Here is an 18,801-nt window from a genome sequence, read left to right as displayed (position 1 = left end):
ATTATCAGGAACAACGGGCCTTACTACCACCCTTATTTGTTGCTTCTTCTCTTCCTCAAGATTCCTTGGCACATCATAAGATGCACCCACTACTGCAAGTCTATCAGCATATTTTTTTTCTTTCCTAGGAATGCTCTGGATATTAAATGCTTTGAAACCCTCAAGCGAATCCCAGACTCTGTGTTTGTAAGACTTGAGCAGGCCATTTTTGGTGATATTCTAATTTCTCACTTGATTCACTACCAACTCACTGTCTCCATATACTTTCAAGGCTTGAATTCCCCTCTTTTGGGCAAGTAGGAGACCTTGGATCAAAGATTCATACTCGGCCACATTATTGGTACAACTGAATTGGAGCCTAAAAGAGAAGTAGTATCTTATTTCTACAGGAGAGATCAACATAACACCAGCCCCTGATCCATTTCTATTCCTTGAGCCATCAAAGTACATACATCATATTCCACTTATGTCATCATTAGCTCCAACAAGATCAGGAACTTGAGCCTCCTTCTCTATTATGCAATATGTACTAAGGCCTGTCTCAAGAGTTTCCGACATAGGCTCAAACTGACATGTATTTGCCCATTCATCTAAGAAGAAATTAGGAATCTCTACTATGGAGGTGGCAGGCTCATTTACTATGTCATTTTCATCCATCTCTAGAATAGGGCAATTCATATTAATGAAGTTGGGGGTGTAGGGTTCAGTGTGATGAAGGGCTTGAGGTTCTGCTCTAATTGAAGCATTGGCCCCATATCTGGTCTTAAATGACATATAAGACCAATCAGCAGATATGAATCCACCTATTTGGGCAATGAAGTCTCTTGAAAGACAGATGGCAAAATAGGGCTTGACTTCAACAACAGATATGTCTTGAATCACAGTACAACTAGGGCATGCATGTAGGGCCATTTCGACATTCTTAAGGATGCCTACGATTTTGACAATACTCCAATCTAGTTGTAACACATCCCTAATAATGGGCTCATATTTCATTCCTAAAGCATCAGCAACACACTTAGGCATTACTGAGCTACTAGCCCCCGAATCTATCTTGCAATTAGGACTAACTTGCCCCCTATAATTAGAGAAACATAGAATGGAGGAGGTCTAACCTTTTTATTTGTCTCCACATCACCTGCTGGTTGTACTAAACTAGTGTTACTCTCCATGGTAGATGACTGATCTTTGGGTTCAATATTTTCCAATTCTTGTTGCAGCATCCTTTTCTGCATTGGTATGGTGGCAACGTCATCCCACATGGAAATGCTTACATTGGTTTTCTTCATTTTCTCTACCACACTCAAGGGTGCATTAGGAATTTTTGCGGAAACTTTGGGAGCTGTACCCATGAGAGGCTGAGATGGAGCAACATAGGGATCACTTGCATCCTCCTTTCTTGGACCTTGCCTTTGCTGTTGTGAAGTGTTTGTTTGCTCATTTTCTTTTTGTGTATGAGGTATAACACTCAAAGTTGAGGCCTGGTTAGGAGAAATGGGGGCAGTATGTTCCATAGCTCTCTTCTTACTTCTTGTGTTATGAGCAACGAAATCCTGGTTTACATTACAATGCTCCTCCATCTGGTGATTCATAAAAGAGCAATCACCCTGCCTCTGAATATATGGGGCCTCCTTGGGATGATCTTCCTTGTATGATTTCTTTACTGCAGACTCCTGGACAATTAGGGCCAAATAAGATTTTGCCTTCTGACATAGGCAGCAGGCATAAGAATAGTTACATGAAGGATAGAAGTCTTGATCTTGGGCTAAGTTATTTTGAGGAACTAAAGCTCTATTCTGATTTGAGCTTGAAGTAGCAACATGACTATTTTGCCTATTCTAATCAAAAGAGCTATTCCAATGATTAGGAGGGCTACCACTACTTGGAGCCTGATGTTGTAATTGGGGGGGCTTGCCACTTTGGGCTTGCTGCCTTTCTAAGGCCACCACCTTGTTACTCATTTTTTGTATTAGAGAAAAACTATCGTCTAATCTCTTCCCTTGGTCCTTCAACTCCTTCCCCTGCTCTTGCAATTTTTTATCCAGAGTCCTCTCTCTTTTATCTATATTCAACACTAGACCTTGGAGCATTTCCTTGAGTTCATCTATTCCGTTTGAGGATGTGGAAGCTTGGGGAACTGGAGTAAGGGCTTGTGATGTAGAAATTGTAGGAAGGGGGGCTATCGCCGGTTGGTGGTTCGGAACATTAGGAAAGAAAGGCATAGGAGGCCTTAGAGCCAACTTTCCTCCTTGTATTAGGATGTTCTCAGCTTTTATAGCCATCTCATAAGCATTCGGTAATGTATCTCCTCCCATAGTTTCGATTGTAGTGGCAATGTCACTGTTGAAAGCTCTAAGCTAATGCAAGAAGGCATTACCAGGGGTAGGTTTCACTATAGTAGGTATTCTATCCCATGTCTTTTGGAATCTATAATTAAAATCAGTCATACATTCATGGGGGGCTCTTTTTATTGTAGTCAGCTGCTCTAGTAGTGACAAATGGTCACTCTTATCCTCAAAATGTTTGCATAATCCTGCTCCTAGTCCATCCCAATCAGTTATGGGACCATGAGCTAAGCCTCTATACCACTGTAATGCTTTTCCTTTTAAGGATGAGGCTAGAAGTCTGATGGCAACATCATCTTCTATAATACCATGAATATTGTAGACATTCGCTACCTCTTGGATATGCTCTAAAGGGGAAATAGAAGTTTCACCAGTAAAATTAGGTATACTTTTTAGTGCAGATACTAGTATATCATGTCTTTGGGCTAAAAATAGAGAACTTCCACCATTAAAGGTGGCAAAAGCATGAACTCTTGGCTGTGCCATATAAACAAGTGTTCTATTGATGAGTGTTGATGGCAATCTAGGCTGAGTTCGAACAGTAGGGGGAGTAGAGACAAATCTTACAGGTATATCAACTGTTCTTCTACCCCTAATTGGTGATAATGAAGTTCTAATCCTTCTTCTCCTAGGATTTGAAAGAGAAAGCTCTTGATATTGAAATTTACCTCTAGAAGATGCCCTTGTTTTAGTCCTGGGCATGAATCACTGCAAACTTGGTCTAGAACCAGACTTTTTTTTTTGTTCAGAGTCGCCAAGTACTTGAAGAATCAACCTCTTGAAGGCTTGAAAACTGAAGCCAACACTACTTCTTCAACATTTATCTCTAGAATTATTTCTTCTTGACACCAGTAGACCTAAAATCTTCTGATATGAGTCCCACCGGGCATGCCAAAAACTATTGTCACTTATGTTTGCACCCTTGTCCAAGGCCTATGCGCAAGGACAACCTAGTGAAACATGGAAACAACCTCCAAGCTGTGGGACTTGAACTGCGAGGTTGAGTCTTCGGAGAAGGCCGGCTTCCTCTTACTGTCAGGGCGCACCTATCTATTTTCAAAAGGGAAAGGAAGAAAGAGAGCATTAAAACAAATCTACCTAGTCTAATCTAAGGCGGTGATGCACCAAAACAGAGTGTTCAGACTCATTTTTGCCCATATATGCACTACGGAACTAGGGTAACATTCAAGGTCATATATTCATTCAGACTTATATCGATCAACAGCCACATACAGATCAGGAGACCAATTGAATAACACCAGGAATAGAAGATTTCACTTGTATATTATTCAATAGGCCAAAGATAGATACAGTATGCAGACCACTGATCTCAACAATACATCAATGAGAGGCAAAACGCTACACATACATGTTGATGGCTGAAAGAGATGATACAGGATGTTTTATCTAGCTCAGAGACAAAGGGATTTTACACTGCAAGTCTGCAAGCAGCAGCAACGAACATCAGGAAGAGTTGACCCTAAGAATAGATCACCAAATTGCCTTTATAGATTAGGCATAACTGAAGATTTCTACATTACATTCACTTCTCACCTACTGGTATTAACTTTCCATCCTGAGAATCCAATCAAAGATAGGAACGTCACCACAACATTCTCTGACATGGTAGATGGATCGACCGGATGGATGGAGTGTCTTCCTGCGCTTGGCATTCATTTTGAGTTGGTAGCAATTAATCTCACTATTAGATTGTGGCAAAACCCAGATTTCTCATCATTCATGATTTGTGCACCCATTAGAATCGATCAGTCAAACAGGCTCGACGAGCCAACTAGGCCATGCAGGCCAATCAAACCTTTTATCTTGCCACCCTGGCAGTCTCTTACATTTGACTGGGCACTTACCACCCTTTCCGTGTGACTGGGTGCTATGTCGCTATTGAAAAAGTCTTCGAAGATCTCGATAGTGCCATAGTGCCTAAGGGTTTCAACCTGACTGCGCCACCTTTCATCATCTTGCCATAACGTTACGTTAACTGCCACGTCGACTGCGATGATTGCAATGACTACCAACTGCCAACCATTTTACTTACTGTGCTTCCAAATTTGGGCCCACAAGGACACGCGGGGCACGGGCCCTAACTCGCTATCATAAAACTCACGCGACTTCTCCATGGCAAGATAGCGCTCGCCGCTGATCTCCGTAGATCTAACAGTCACAAAACTTGACCTCCTGCGACCCTCCTTCTCTATTGATTTGTTGGACCCACTGATATGTGGCATCTCCTTGTTGGTCTGTTGGTTACTTAAATCTAACTGCACTGGCGGCATGAAATGTGGCCCCACCTGAACACGTGGTGCACGGGCGCTATGTCGCCAACATTAACTCTCAAGTAGTTCTCGATAGCAAGACAGCGCCAGTCGTAGATCCCTATAGATCCGACGATTATGAAGACTTGCCATTCATTCTGAGACTACTGGGCCCGTTGTACGCTGTGCACTGACTCATACACATGGCACTTCCCTATTTGGTTCGATGAAACACTAGCTGGCAACCCAAGACCTGATCCGCAGAGTGACCACGTGTCAGCTAGGCACCATGTCACTATGCGGAAATCGAGACCAAATTCCCATAGCGCCATAGTGCCTACAGACAGTGTGCCTTAAGATTTACATGTGTGCCGATCCGATTCACCACGTCGACTACGCTTGCATGGTACTTGCTAGGACCTATCCGTCTGATCATTCCTTGCCATGGTGAACTTTTCGTTTGGGCGCTATGTCACCATCGGAAGATGCATGGGTTTTCCTTTGGCGCCATGGCGCCTTGCCATTTTTTGAAACCTTTGGGCTGTGAAACTTGTTTTCCCATCGCCATGAAACTTCTGACCTTCTATACTCTGTGATCTACGATCGGACCCATCCCACTCAGTGCCATGTCTGCAACTGCACCGCACTCTGGATGACACCTGGCAATCCTTGGTGAGACTTGGTCTTGTCGATCCACATGGCAGATGGTCGCTATGTTGCCATGATAAAATCCATGCATCTCTGCCATAGTGAGATGGCGCCATCCGTTGATGCGACCCAATCCGATGATCGTGAGGACTCATCGTACCTCGTGCTTCTGTCCTCCATGTCGATACACCTGGCATTGCCTTGAGACATGGCCCCACTTGACACGTGTCACCAGGGTACGATGTCGCTGTCATAACCCTCGCATAACTCCTCCTTAGCGCGATGGCGCTTACCGTTGATCCGAGTCGATCCGACGGTGGTGATCGTAAGCCCCGACTGTGTTAGCCGTGCCGACAAAAACTCCGACCTGGCACACGTGGTTCCTTCTGATTTGTCGCCACAACACCTAATTTTGTTAGTCGTTGAAACTCGCCATTGTGAATATTTTTGCTGGGTGCTATGTCGCTATGGATATTTTTCGACCGATATGCGATAGCGACATAGCGCCAAGGGTGTCAAAGAACCTTTTCCGACCCGCAGAACACTGGACCCACCCTTGCAACATGTCGTCATGGCGTCATCACGCTATAATAAATATCATGCATTTCCTTTATAGCGTGATGGCGCCAACCATCGGTACTTCTTAGATCTGACGGCCAGAAACTTGCAGGTCGTAACATTAAAATACTAATTTGAGACTAACCGTTGCATGAGCCACGCTTTCAAATTTAAATCCTTGGCAATAAAACCAGAGGTAACAATACCCACAAAACTTCAGTAATGCAACATAAAGTTGGCCTATTAAGGCTTACATTGACCACTTCTAGTGATCTGCCCTATTAGGAGCACAACGGATTGCTAGGTCTACTTTGTTAGAGGATTTACAAACATACAATGAAGTGTGCACTCAGTTAAGAGACTTTTACAAAGACTATTAAGTCTACCTTGTTAGAGGATTTAGAAATTGATTTACCTATTAAGATGAAGTAGTGGATCTACTTACAACTGATTGCTGATAAGATCCTTTATGCATTGATCTATAACTTTTCTACCTCTGTATTGACCTTACTATATTCCTTGAACTGCTACTGATAATCCTCTATAGGTACTTCACATTACTTTGCTATTTCTTCATTCATATATGATATCTTACAATACACCTTACATATATACCTTTCAAATTTACAAAACTGCAAGGTTAGCCAAAACACAAGTGAACAAATACATTACAAAGTTTTCCCAACACTAAATAACTCATGTTCACTGAACTGACTTGGTGACCTTCTGGTACATGACATCCATTGCATTACTCGGCATCATCATGCACTTGGTAGAAGTGAAGGCTTGGTCCATAATAATCACTCAATGTAGTTTTGAACTCGATAACCACTGGTGAATCAATAGATGTAGTGTCACTCGGTAGATACTACACACTAAATTTACCTTGCTTCACTTGGTAAACACTACTTCTTCTAGCGCCTGGTTTATACTGAATCTCCATGACACAAACTTTCTACTAGGTAGACACTGTGGAGCATGGTAGACACTAAGAAGCTTTGTAGACATTGTTGGTCTTCACATTGCCTGTATTTACTCGATAGCTTCAAGAATGCTTAGTGTAAACTGCTTAATAGCTAAGGCTTACAAGGTAACCACTGAATGCTCGCTATAAACTATAGAATGAGTGATGAGCTCGATAAGCATTTAGAATTGAATAAGTGTTGTCACTAATGAAAAATACAACATAATGCCAACAGATATATAGATATATGTGCTTAGGTATCATTTTCCAGCCTCATCTAGAGAAGACAAAATAATGGAGACACATGTTAGATGACATGTATAAGATTGTGTGGAGGCCTTATACATATACATAGCCATGGGAAGAGGATAGTGATGAGATTTTATAATTCTTTGGTCCTCATTATTTTATAGGCTAGATTCATTCAATTATTTGAGAGATTTTTCTTTATGAGGGTAGTTAAGAAGCTTGGTTAGTGATAGGGGATGTGACAGGGATTACCACATTATGCCTATGTGTGTTTAGAGATATCAATATTGGGTCCCACACTAAAGTAGGAGGCATGCCAAAAGCATTTTATAGAGATCACTACTACATTTGATACAAAATTACCATGGAAAGTCCATCACAATTTTGGCGTTGCAATTTGTTGTCATTGCAATCAACCTATCATCATTGCAATTTTGATGGATTACACTATCAAAATTGCAATGGTGATAGGTTGCAACACTAAAATTGTGATGGACCTGCCATGGTGATTTGGTATCAAATGTAGAAGAGGATGATAGTGGCACCACATAGATGATCACTAAGAGATTATGTGCCAAATTCCAAGATGGAGAGAGATTATCCATGGTGGTTCAAAGAGCACCAATTTTTGAGATATATAAATCCAACTAAGTTGATTTCATCCATTCACGACTAGTCAAGCTATAGTGAGGATGATGATGGTGAGGCTATTCAGAGGAGAGGGAGGGGTAGAGGAAGAGGTTTATGATGCACCTATAGAGCCATGAAGATGCCCCAGTAGAGGGTTATGTCACAAGTTCCAATGCAGAGGCGTATTCTAGTATAAAGGCCAAGGGATGTAGCATGGGGTAGACCTAGAGTGTTATGTGGTCATGAGACCATTGCAAAGGGAGATGAAATAGGATCTAGTATGGATAGTTTATTGGTGGGTGGGACTAGAGGAACAGGGTTAGATAGTAGAGTAGGGCCTAGTAGGAGAGTGAATGATTTCAATGGGGGAAGAGTAAGCCAACACATGGTAAGGCTTTGAGAGGATGTGTAGTTTGTGAAGGGTTTGAGACATTGGCTATTAGATCCACCTATGCAAGTACAAGTCTCACAACCACAACCTCAACCACAAGTACATGTAGCCCTGGTGCAACTACCTCTTGTATAGGGTGGATCATTAGATTTGGGAGCTCATATGAGTGCAATAGGGGCATAGATTCGACTGATTGTCTCTCATATTAACAAGTAGGCTAGCATTTTAAAGGATTTTATTGCATTGATGACAATGAGGCCTCCACCTTTGACCCTATCATTGAGCATAGATGGAACAACCATGAGTTTGGCATCTCCATCCATACTAGGTACATAGAGTAGTGATGTTGGAAGAGCTATTCCTAGTGACTAGACTCAACTAGGTCAGGCATAAAGAGCTGGGACTAGTGTCTCTAGTGATTAGCCACCTCTAGATTAGACTCAGATAGATGGGCCAAGTGGCTTATGTATCAAAACATAATGATGAGCCTTGTATCATGTTTTTTGTATTAGTCTTATTATCAGATGTAGCATAGATGTACTTATATTGACCATTTTGATCAAGTATTTTTTATCGTGGACACTTTTGAACCATGGAAATTACATGCTTTATATGTGGTATGCAATTATAAGATGGGTGTTTCATGCCAATATGGTTATGTTGTATTGTTTTTATGGTATTTTTATGTTCAATGTAACGTGTATGTCAATGTGTTTGTGATGATGTAGTAGTTGTTGTTCTATGTATGATTATGATGCGTAGAAGAAGAAATGCATAGTGTAGATAGACAACATGTGTATGAGATGTAGATGAATGTTGTTGATGTAGAATAGAAATATTGTATGTAGTAAATGAATAGATATTGGAATAATTTAATGAAATGGTTGAAAAAAATATGAAAATGTAATGAAATGAAATGTATGGAAATAGTGGAATAAAATATCATACTGTAATGAAATGGGAATGATGCAGTTAATGAAATATGAGAATGTGAGGAAACAAAATGAAATATAAATGATGTGGGTTAATGAAATATGACAATGTGATGAAGTGGGAATGAAATGGTTTAAATATGAAAATGTGATGAAATGTAATGAAAAGAAAATGACATGGAATGGATGTAGTTTAATGAAATATGAAAATGGAATGAAATTATTTAATGTAAAAAAGTGAAATGATATAATGAAGTGAAAATGTAAGGAAATGGTTTAAGGACATGAAATGGAATGGATAAAGTTTAATGAAAAAAAAAAAAAAAAAGATACGATGAAATGTAATGAAAATGGATGTAAAAATAATGAAATATGAAAATGAAATGGCTTGATGAAAAGGTAATGAAATGACATGATGAAAATGTAATGAAATTGAAATGATGTGGTTTGATGAAAATGTAATGAAATGACAATGATTTGGTTTGATGAAAATGTATTGTAATGGAATAGAAATGAAAGGTAATTGAATGAAAGATGAAAATTTAATGATATGCAGTGAAATAGTATTGAAAGAAAGATGAAAATGGAATGAGATGAAAGATGAAAATGGAATGAAATGAAAGATGAAAGTGGAATGAAATGTATGATGAAAATGGAATGAAATGAAAGATGAAAATGACATTGAATCAAAGATGAAAATGGACTAATATGTAAGATGAAAATGACATGAAATGAAAGATGAAAATGGAATGAGATGTAATGAAAGGGCATTGAATGAAAGATGAAAATGGAATGAGATGTAATGATAGGGCATTGAATGAAAGATGAAAAGTGAATGAGAAGAAAGATATAATGAAATGAAAGATTAAATTTTAAGGAGATGTAAGATGAAAATGTAATGATGTGTATAAATGATAATATGAGGTGACAAAAGTGAGAGATGATGTAAATGAACAATGAAAGTGAATGTAATCAGATGAAAGTGCAACCCAAAATTTTGAGATTCAAATGTGACAAAATAATTCTTGAGACAATTATAGATGACATAAAGAATTAGTAATGTGAATTAATGAGTTAATGCAGTGAAAAAAAATGGAAAGATGCAATAAAGGATGATAATGAAATGGCAAATGATGTGTAAAAATGAGAACATTAATGGTGATGAAAATGATTGGAAAGTGTAACCTAGACTTTTGAGATTAAAAGGTCATAGAATAGGTCTTGAAATAACTTATATGTAGGTGGGATAATGTGATATAATGAGTGAATGAAGTGCCACTAAATGTGATGATGTGTTTGTGAAACAAAAAGTTTGCTATACTTGATCAAAGAGAATTTATGATGATGGCTTTTTTATTTGTGATTTGTTCAATGGTATTTTTATTTTTGTCTTTTTTGTTTATTCACCACCCTTTCCCAATTTTGAAAGAAATTCCTTTGGATGGTTTTAGTGATATCTCCCATGTTGTACCAACCTGATGAAGGGTGCTCTCCTTAATATCTTAAACAAATAACATAAACAAAAAAATAATAGTAATTTGTAAGAACAAAATATGGGCTTCTTATTATTGCCACAAATGTAGAATTAGAGAATTTTGAATTAGAATATGCTAACCCACATGGGTGCTTTTATTATAGTAATATGCAAGAAAACGCTCCAAACTATCACCTCGATTTTTCCTAGACAATATACGAGCATTTCTAAAATAGGCAATTTTATGCTACCTGGGAAGGTTCTAGACACTCAAACTTAATACCTGGGCTTGACACACCCTAACAACCAACCTTGGAACAACACAAGTTTTGAACCATTGCTCTGATTGGCTATTATATCCACTTTTCAAAATTTTGAGCTTCTAATCTACAGGCTTGGATGGTGCAAGTGCCCATCTGTCAAGTATTTGGGCCTCATTTGGGCATGTTGAGGCCTTCAAAACTAATCCCAATGTTTTTCTTGTACAAAAAATTAATACCAATTATCCACAATAACTTCACTGATACTTATGATATGGCATTAAGCCTCAACTAGCAAGCTAATATGACTAAGATGAACCTCAACCTCACAAATTAGGACATTGCAAGCTCATATGACTAACATACTAAGTAGAAAGCCTCCATAAACAAAAAATCTACATTAAGACAAAATTTATTCAAATAACTAAAATTAAATATTTTTGGGTGATGCAATATTTCTCTTACACCCAGGATGCTCCTTCATCAGACACCTGGAGTAATTTGAGTGGTGAAACCATCATGTCTCAGGTGCTCAAAGGAAAACCAGGATGGTTAGCTTCCTCCCTTAATAGCCATGTTGATTCTTCTACTAGCCTCAGTTTTCATTTGACCAAGTATTCTTCACAAGTTTTATTCCTTGTACTTTTTCCAACACATTTGTCTAGTATCTCCTTGATCCCCTTTGTATCTGAACTAGCTACTATAATACTCCATTGCACCTCTGCAACTTCATCTTCATCACCTTGTTCATAATACTTAATTAAATCTAAAATATTAAATATTAATGAAATATTCAATTCAATAGACATTTCCACTTCATAGGCATTTCTAGAATCATGTGTCGTCACTATCTTACATGGTCTAAACTTCTTCATTTTATACTTATTAAATGTATGCACTAGAAAATGCTCCTTTCTCAAATGAACCATGACTTTATCTCTAATTTGAAATTCCTTATTCCTCATTTTCACATTTTCCTTATATTTATACAATGTGTTCATCTTAATAATGTGGGTATGTGTAGGATCATGGTGTCGTATAAAATGGTGGTCTAAAACATATGTAGTTCTAAAATGCCTCAATGAATTTCAAAATCTATTCTGACTTTATTCTCACCTATCCTAATACCAAACAAAAATATTAATGCCTTTGTAAGGCCTAGTATTTCTTTGGATACCAACCCTACATGGTCAACTTTAAAGATGTCCTAGAAACATGTTTTTGGCATGTTCTTGTGTTTTTTTACTTCAAACATGTGTTAGACGATTTTTTTCACCCAAATTTGATTAAATGAAAAGGGTTTCTTAAGAATTTTATTATCTTTCCAAAAAACTAATGTATGTCAAATTACGAGTTCAATAAATAATTATTATTCATTTTCTAATGGAGTTACACTTAAAGTGTTGATTGACACACTGCTTGAAAAACAAATATAACTTTCAAATTGTATAACATTTTTGAAATCCAAAAGATGCATCACATTATATACTTCTTCTACTATAAGGAAAATAAAAGAAATTAAATTTTGTAAAGTTTTGAATTAGTTAAGGTGGTCAAAGATGGGATTTTTTTATTCCAAAAATACTATAGGAGAAAGTTCATATTTAATTAATTATTTGAAATAAAAATAACCAAAAATATGTGTCACATTCGAGCATGAGTCTACTTCTTATATCTAGAATATTATCATTTGATTTTGATTAAGGTGGTCAGACATATGCTGACTTCCTATTCTTGTCCTTAAATTTTTGTACTATTACTTTAAAATTTAACATTTTGACCAATCAATTTTTTCTTTCTTCAGAAAAGGGCTTGTAGTTCATAAACTAAATTCAATTTCCTATAGATTATTTTCTAACAACCTTTTTATTGAAAGTTCATAACAAGTTTAAAATTGCACGTCAACTTGAGATAACCCTAATTTTCTAATTTTTCATTGACACTTAAGGGCATAGTTTAGTTGACCATGATCTTGCACATACCCATGTGCTTCCTTACCTCTTCATGGATATTCTTCAAATGTTCAACAAATTCTTCTACTTCAGCAGTAGTTTTTTCTACTTTATTTAATAACCTTGGAGAAATTTAGAAGCATTTTAAGAAATATTTCAAAATATAATCTGGAATGGTGATTTACCAATACAGCCATTAACAAAATTATTACATGCAAATTCTACCTATGGTAAATTAGATCCCAACCTTTTGGCTTATCGCCAACCAAGCATCTCAACAAACTCCCAAAACTCCAATTCAAAAAATATGTTCATTTATTAGTCTATGGATGATGTCATGAACTTAACTTCAAATCTATATTCAATTTCTTCCACAATGTGTGCCAAAAATACCCAACAAACTTGCTATCTAGTTTAGAAATTATACTCAACAAGCATCTCAACAAATTCCTAAAACTCCAATTCAAAAAATATGTTCATCTATTAGTATATGGATGATGTGATGAACTTAACTTCAAATATATATTCACTTTCTTCCACAATGTATGCCAAAAATACCCAACAAACTTGCTATCTCACCACTTCTTAAAGAAAAACTCCACCATATAAAAAAAAACCACTAGTCTTCTTGTAGGGAATGACATGTGCCATTTGTCAAAATGTTTCAACCACCACAACAATAAAATGATGCCCTTGTTGAGTCCCTAGTAATCCAAGAATGAAATCCATGCTAAAATCCTCCCACAACTTCTCTAGTATAGGTAATGGATAATACAACTTTGTATTCTATTTGAATCCTTTCACCATCTAACATACTTTGCAACTCTATACAAAATTCTTGACATCTTGTTGTAACTATGGCCAATAATAGGTATCAACAACCAAAGCAATGGTTTTTCCTGTACCAAAGTTTTGAACCAATCCCTGACTATACTTCTCCTTGATGAGATTCTCTTTCATTAAACTTCTTGGAATACACAACTAGCTTCCTTTGAATAACATACCATCTTGGATTATGAAATCCAACCACTTCATCCTATCAAGTGTAACAAGTTCTATACAAGCCTTCTATGCTTCACCAAACTCAAGATCCTCTAGATTCAAATTATTGAGTTCCTTGAACCCAACCATCTCAATTTGTATTTTTGTTGGGAAAATTTGTCTTCTATTAAGAGAATCTACAAGTTTGTTAGACTTCTCTATGTTTCAAAAAAAAAATATAACTCTACAAAAAATCTAACCACTTGAAATGCCTTTGGTTTAATTTTTCTTAACTATTTAAATATTTTAAAGCTTGATGATTAATATACAAAGAAAACTCTTTAGGAAGATAGTATCTCCATTTCTTCAATTCCTAAACTAAAACATAAAATTCCTAATTATAAACGTAATATTTTTTTTGGCACCATTCAACTTCTCACCAAAATAAGTAACATGTCTACCTTCTTGGCTCAAAATAGCTCATGTTACAGTATCGGTAGCATCAAAATCTACTTGAAACACCTTGTTAAATTATGGAAATGCTAATCTAGGTTGCTCTATAGCTTTCTATTTCAATAGATTAAAACTCATATTTGCTCCTATAGTCTACTTTAATTCTTTCCTATCTCCTCTCATTGATTCAGTCAAGGGCTCACAAATACTACTGACACTTCTTATGAACTTTCTATAAAAACTAGCTAGTCCATGAAAATATCTTACCTCTATAACACTCTTTAGAGTAGGTCATTCAAGGATACCCTTTATTTTCTCTAGGTCCATTTTCTAACCTTTTTCTAAACTTACAATTACTAGATACACTAATTCCCTCTACACAAAACTACACTTCTTCAAGTTTACCAACAAATTTTCTTTCCTCAACTTATCAAAAACCTTTCAAGTATGCATCAAATGCTCCTCTAGCATCTTACTAAAAATCAAAATATGATCTAGGTTTAAACAATGGAAAACTTACCTAGAAACTCCTTTAGTGCCTCATTCATGAACCACATGAAAGTTCTTACTGCATTGGTTAGCCCAAAAGGTATGACTAACCTCTCATATGTTACTTCCCTTGTCTTGAAAGAAGTCTTCCACTCATTGCCTTCTCTGATGTGGACATTTTTGGAATCATGAACAATGAAGATATTCCTATGGAGGAGTATTGTAGGTATGTTACTATGATGATATGTTACATTCATGACTAAGTTTGTCATTGATGTCAACATAGCAGTCTTCTGTGGTATTTGATAGAAGAATAGTGGAAAGATCAAGTTGGTATAGATGGCTAGTTGATTATTCTCACTATCTAAGGTTATGGGAGATACTTCTGAATATCTAGTATACGTATTTAATGTCAAATGAAAAAATTTTAAGTTTGGAAGAAGTTATGTAAGTTTTGGTGATGTCTCTTTAAAGATAGAGTTTACAAAGGCATGCTCTGGTAAACTTGTCATATCTCTTAGCATAATTTTTATCCAAAGAATTGAGGTTGAGGATGTGAAAAAGACATGTTGTTGATGACATGGCTAAGCTCACTCATCATAATATTATGTTTATGAAAGATATTCAAGTTGCAAGGTGGAAGATTAATGTTATTGCTAAGTGTAATATGTTCTTAATGTGGTCTTATAATGATTAATTGAGAAGGTCTAACAACTGACTTAGGCAATTATTTTAAGGACTTAGTATAAAGGAAGGACATATCATATAGTATGGAATTGTATCAATGAGAAGTGATTGTAAGTAGTAGAGAGAAAAGACCGTGAGTTTGAGAAGAAATGAAGAAAACTTCATTATTGATGTTCTATTGTGTGATCCAAGGTTTGATATTTGGATCTAAGGTTTGTGACCTAGTCTACAAGGTTTGATAATTATTGGTTAAATTGGAATAACATAGGAAAATGGAACTTAACAACAATGAGCTCTTGTTGTAATTGAAATTGCATGTTTGGGCAGTGGGCTCTTCTTGTAAACAGGGTTGGCACAACTCCTAACAGGGTTGGAACCTCCTAACAGGGACTCAAATTCTCCTAACAGAGACTCATATGTACTAAATGTTGTAATAGACTCCTAACAGTTTCCATCATCTAACAAGGAATATTTATATTAGTACATCATCTTGTGGTCATCATTCCCACTAGGGTTTTCCCTCTGGTCAAAGGTTTCCCTAGTTAACATATCTAGTGTAATTGTCTATGTGCATCTTATTATGGTTGTTGTTTACTTTGGTTGAATGGTTAAGTCTTTTTTAAGAAAGATAAATGTTTTAGTTTTTGGAAAACTAAGTCACCCCCCTTGCTCCGTAATCATCTTAGTGGACTATTGTTTCTTATTTACATGATGATATCCACTTTTCAGATCTATCTTTGTGAAATACATGGCTCCACCAAAACAATCCATAATATCATCCATCCTTGGCAATGGAAATCTATACTTAATTGTGATCTTGTTTATCACCCACAAATCTATGCACATCCTCCATTCTTCATTCTTCTTTGGTTCTAATACTGATGGTACAACACATGGACTTAGACTCTCTCAAATGAACACCTTTTATAGAAACTCATGAACTTGTATGTTCAACTCTTCTATTTTATCTAGTGTCATTCTATGTGTTTCCTTGTTTGAAAAAATGGCTCCTAGAATCAAATTCATCTGGTGATTGATCTTCCTCATTAAGGGTAATCCATTAGGTACATTATCTAACACAATATTAGAAAACTCTCCTAATAAATCTACAACTTTTGTACATACCTCCTCTACTTCTTCTTTACCATATTTTGGGATTACACCAAAACAAATATGCTCATGGTTCATACCTTGGAGAAACTCTTTTCCATCAATAAAATATATCCTAGTAGCACTACTAAGACTTTCTTATTCCTCATTCAATGACATCAACTTATGTTTCACTCCATCCTTTGTTAGAGTGTAGGTATTTGCTTGCTCATCATGTGGAACATGCCTAAAAACTACCACAACCTACCCAAAAACATATGACATATGTCCATAGGTATGATATCACAAAGAACCTTATTCTTGTAGCTTCCAATCTTGAACTTAACTAGGCACTGCTCATTGACCATGATCTTGTGGTCATCCTGCATCTAGGAAACATGATATGGATGTGGGTGTTTCTATCTCTTGATGTTTGACTTCATAACCATATTTTTTGACACTATATTTTCAATACTTCCACCATAAATGATCAAATTAAAACACTTATCTTTACATGTGCACCTATTGTCAAACAAACTCCTTTTTTGACCATGTTCATTTTCTCCACTTAGCAAGACTCTCCAATTAACTAGAACTTGTCCTCTTTCAACATCTTTAGAATGGGATGATTTGGTATCTTCATCAACATGCGTGACTCTATCATATCCAAGTTGGCTCTTCAATCTTTCCTTCCTTGGCACTAGGAACATTCAAATTCTCTATGCCCTTCTTCTCTATAGTGAAATCATTTTCCATAGAATCCTCCTCCTCTAGATCCTTTTCCTCTACCACTTCATCTTTGATCTCTATTATTTTGATCATGGAAATCATTGGAATTATTTCCCCTTTACTTGTGACTACTACTATTGGCATCCTCCTTGTTCTTGTGGTCATCATTTTAGCCTCTGTAAGACTACCTACTAGATCTTCCACTGCGACCGCTTCCACTGTTCTTTTTATAATAATTTTTGCTTAGATTCTCCTCAACTCTTAGGTAAAACTATTATGCCTCCTCAATACTGGTAATTCAAACTAAAATCAGCCCCTCCTAAATTCTTGTCCTTAACCCATTATGATAACAAACAACTTTCTCCTTATTAGCTTCCAAGTGGCTAGTTTTAATGAGAACTTGGTAGAACTCTATGGTATACTTTTTCTTGAATAGATCAAGCTCATAATAAATGGGAATGAACTATTTATTCATTTTAGATATATTTCAATCCCATCTAGTTATTTTTTCCTTCTCTCATCGATTTCACTTCAACTAGATCTCTTGGCACCATATCATTGTGCGACCCTTTAGTTTTCCTTTTGTAAACTTGACCCTATCAAGATCTTCATTATCTTTCTGTTCAAATTACTCTTCCAATTCATTGATCCAATAAATCAATTCCTTTGGTTTAATATTTCCTAAAAATGTATGAACATCAAACTTAGGTCTTTTTCAATCTTGGAAATGGCCTTAAAAAGTTGTTCCTCCTATGGGTTAAGAACCACATCAACTACCACTTGGATAAAATTTCCTTCTTCTTCTTCTCTTTCATCCTCCCTTTCATCATCTCCTACAATAATATTCATTCTTTTGTGAATTTTTTCTTGAAATTCTCGTATTTTCCTCTAGACTCTTCCACCACACTCTCTTCATGGAGGCATTTTTGAACTTCCACTAAAATCCTAGTGTAAACTATCTAAGAATTTGTGATCTATCTACATTCTTAACCCAAACCATGGTCCCCTTAATACCTTAAACACATAATAGAAACAAAGAAACAATAAAAATTTACAAGAACAAAATATGGGCTTCTTATTATTGCCACAAGTGTGGAATTACAAAATTCACAATTACAATATGCTAAACCACATGGGTGCCTTCATTACAGTAATCTATAAGACAAAGTTGCAAACTATGACCTAGAGCTATCTTAGACAATCTATAGCAATTTATTAAATAGGAAATTTTATGCCACCTAGGAAGGTTCTACATTCTCAAGCTTAATACCTAGGGTCATCAGACACTAACAATAGATATAGAGTTGGCCAACTCAATATTTGACATTTATTTTGGAAGCTTTGGTCAGCCCAAATTTGAAAGGTAATAACCTTTGAAGTGTTGCTCTGATTGGCTATTACAAACACTTTTCAGAATCCTCACATTCTAATCTACAATCTTGGATTCACACAAGCACCATCCATCAAGTTTTTAGGCCTTGTCCAAGCATATTTAAGCCTTAAAAACTAAGCCAAAAGTTTTTTTTTTGTATTGAACATTTATACCAAAATCCCACAATAACACTAATAATTATGATAGGGAATTGGGCCTCAAATAATAGGTTGATATGACTAAGATGAATCTCCACCTCTAAAATTATGACATTTTGAGCTCGTATGACTGACTTTCTAAGTAGCAAGTCTCCACAAACAATAACTCT

The sequence above is a fragment of the Cupressus sempervirens genome, chromosome 8 (assembly GCF_028749045.1).
Source record: "Cupressus sempervirens isolate cs-2001-9-10 chromosome 8, ASM2874904v1, whole genome shotgun sequence".
Classification (NCBI taxonomy): Eukaryota; Viridiplantae; Streptophyta; class Pinopsida; order Cupressales; family Cupressaceae; genus Cupressus; species Cupressus sempervirens.
The sequence above is the reverse complement of the archived record's forward strand: the minus strand, read 5'-3'. Positions refer to the sequence as shown.